The 3,186-nt window shown below is 46.0% G+C and overlaps 1 long non-coding RNA gene across 1 annotated transcript in view; it reads right to left on the minus strand.

Moving 5' to 3' along the window:
• The window catches only part of LOC107989989 (uncharacterized), a 4,763-nt gene extending 3,835 nt beyond the window's left edge, over positions 1-928 (minus strand). Inside the window, exon 1 of the long non-coding RNA XR_001761550.2 lies at positions 548-928. This is a non-coding gene — a long non-coding RNA (uncharacterized LOC107989989). The remainder of the gene's footprint in view (positions 1-547) is intronic.
• Between the last annotated feature and the right edge of the window lie 2,258 nt (positions 929-3,186).

Raw genomic sequence — 3,186 nt, forward strand, 5'->3', positions numbered from 1 at the left:
ACCAGCCGGGTCGATCATATGCTGTGACCGTGTCCTCCTATCAGTAACTCCTATCGGGAGTGTTTAACACAGATGATGTGGTGTGTATTTTTGAGACGGAGAGAGAGAGAACTTGGAATTTTTTTTTTTTTTTTTTTGTTCAGACATGATGGCTGTCAAAGAGGGAGAACTTTCCCACCCATCGGTGGAGGTGCGTGTAGTTCTACAATGCCAGACGGAGGGGGACCCTTTGTCTCCCACAAGCACTACAGTGGGAGTGACAGCATTATGTACACGCATACACTGTACATACTGGAACTTGGAATGCATACACACACACACACACACACACACGCAGACATATAACTCTGCCATCGTTGAGTGGCGAATCAGACGAGGCTAAAGTCTCGGTGCGGTTGTCCTGGTGGACACCTGTGCGTATCCGTCTGTCAAAGTCAACAGTTACCAGTGACTCAGCCATGGAGAACAACTTCATCGCACATGATTTTTTTTTTTTTAAATCAAAGTGGACGTGTGCGAGCGTGTGCGAGCGTGTTCTCCGACTCACCTGACAGCGCCGCCGCCGGTTGTCGTAGCGATGCAGCCTCACCCGGGGGTTGTGGAGTTGTGACACCTGATGTTCCTCCTCACTCTCATCCTATGCTGTAGTTGTAGGATCAGTAGCTACACCCTAACACTGACAGAAGATGTTGGGAGAGGGAGGAGGGGTTCTTATCGAGTCTGGCTGATCGTACCATAAAACGCGCCGAGACGAGGGGACGCGGGGCAGTAAGTGTCCTGGTGATGCTCCGTCAGAGTGCCTCTGAACCACCCTGCTGTCTGGGCTACGATGGTCTCTCCCTGCTCCCACCGCTCTGATTGGACGATGCGCTTCCTCCTTCATCAAAATGTAAAATTCCAAGACAGAGAGTAGTGCAGCATTAGTGTGAGTTTGTGTGTGTGTGCGCGGGCGCGTGCGCATGCGTGGGCGCACACGCTGGTGCATGCGCGTGTGTGCTGGAAAAGAAAACGCAAATAAATGTAAAACAAAAAAAAAAAGGTACGCAGAGCAGTGTGACAGCGTACGTGAAAACGGTGGTGCGTAGTACACGTACGTGCGTGTGTGTGTGTGTGTTAGTTCATGTAAATGCGTGTGTGTTTATTTCTTTGTGCAATGGAGAGGATATACAGGATGCCATTGTCTGTGTGGGTGTGTGTGAGAGAGAGAGGTAGTGGAGGGAGAGACACAGGACAAAGACAGCGAGAGACAAGAAGACATGGTGCGTGTGCGTGTGTCTGTGTGTCAGTGATAGGAGAGGAAAAGACAGCAGTGTCTCTGTCATCATTAGTCTCTCTGCAGCGGCCGGTGTTGGGCTGCAAACGGGCTTGTCAGGCAGTTTCTGTCACAACATGTCACACTGAAAGGACACACACGCGCACGCACACGCATGCAGGCGTACAAATACACATGCACACGCAACAACTAACTTTCCCTGAGGAGATCATGTCAAGATTGGGTCCTGGATGCTCTGACAAGCTGATCCAACCCCTCACCCCCTCACCCTCCCCCATCACAACCTTTCACCCTGCTCCTCTGGCTCCGGTGCTACACTGTCACACTCCGGATCAATCGGGTGATTTGCCACTTTCAGAGTGAACTAGAACATCTGACAGAGGGGCGAAGAAGGTAGAATAAAAGACGAGGTGTGTTTCGAAGCAAAGGACGCCAACACGCAGCAAAAAAAAAAAAAAAAAAGGGGCAAAAGGCAGATGGCAGCCAGCGCTGGCTCTCTTACACACACACACACACACAACAGAATCTCCTGAGGACAAACTGGTAAAATACTGCTGACTCACAGTGCTTGTGGGAGGCACTGAAATGACCACAGATTAACCCTCAAATCCACACAAAGAATTTTTTTTTTAACTCCTAAAATATACCCTAATCGGCGCAGTAAGCGAAAAAGACGACACACTAAAAAAAAAAAAAAAAATTTTTTTTTTTCCTCATCCGGGTCCAGTGCTACACTGTAATTCGCTGCAGTTGAGGGTTTTATGCTCACATAAAACCAGACCTCCCCTCCACCCCTTTTTTTTTTCTTCTTGCTTTTCGCCATCTCTCTATCTCCTGGTGCTGATTTAATTACCTTCTATATTTATCTGAGCTCGGGATGCTATTTTGGTTTTGAGACTCTTGTCACTGATATCAGGAGGCTACATTATTCAGAGTGAGAGCACTGGGGGCCATCAGGCACAGAAAAGGAAATCTGTTGTTAACCCTGTGGAGAAAGACGAGGATCGTGCTTACCGTACAGCTGATGGCGTCCATGTTGGGTTTTTTTTTTTTTTTTCCAGAATACGTTCGCTTTAAACTGAGTGACTATTGTCATAACAGTCTGTTATTTTTTTTGTCTTCGTAAGTATTGATAATCTAATAATCCAAGTAATCCAACGATCATGTCGGAGGAGGAACTATGAAGACACACGCCTCCTTCCAAGCATCGTAACGTTACCGAACATTTTATGAAGTGATTATGACCGTTGGTCAAGTCGATAAAGAAATATCAGTAGCCAATCAGACGCAGAGAGTAGTGATGGGAGTATCGATTCTGCGGTATTGGTATATTGACACTCGCATGAGTATTGATCGAGTATTGATTACTCTCATAAAGTATCGATCAGGACAGCTGTTAGATTGCGTTAAATGCGTTTATGAACAATACATATTGAAGTTGTTAAACGCCAAGTATTTGTCATGTTTTTTGGTGGGGTTAAAAATATCACAAAGTATCGTATCGAATAAAAAAAAACAAAACAGGTTTTTGCTAGTAGAAAGTACTACACGTGGAAGGAAAAACACTCCCGATCGCCATTTCTACATCCTCCGAATCTCAAACTATTTCAACACCTTTCGCACCTCTATGTAAAACAGATATTTACACATATCCATCCAGCTCACATATAAAGTGACAGTGAAACACACGGCTACAGTATGGATTTGTGTCTTCCATATTTGCCTGTGATTTATGACTGCTCTTCAGGAGAGGCCACAGTCATCTTGGAGATGATGGCCATATTGATCAGATAAAGACTTTCATTTACTGCCAAAGCCTGACATTCATGCTCGCACTCAAAGACACACACACACACACACACTCAAGCTACACATTTGCCACACATAAGCATGGAGATGCACACATCGCAAAG

Source organism: Cynoglossus semilaevis, chromosome 18, assembly GCF_000523025.1.
Source record: "Cynoglossus semilaevis isolate Cse_v1.0 chromosome 18, Cse_v1.0, whole genome shotgun sequence".
NCBI lineage: Eukaryota > Metazoa > Chordata > Actinopteri > Pleuronectiformes > Cynoglossidae > Cynoglossus > Cynoglossus semilaevis.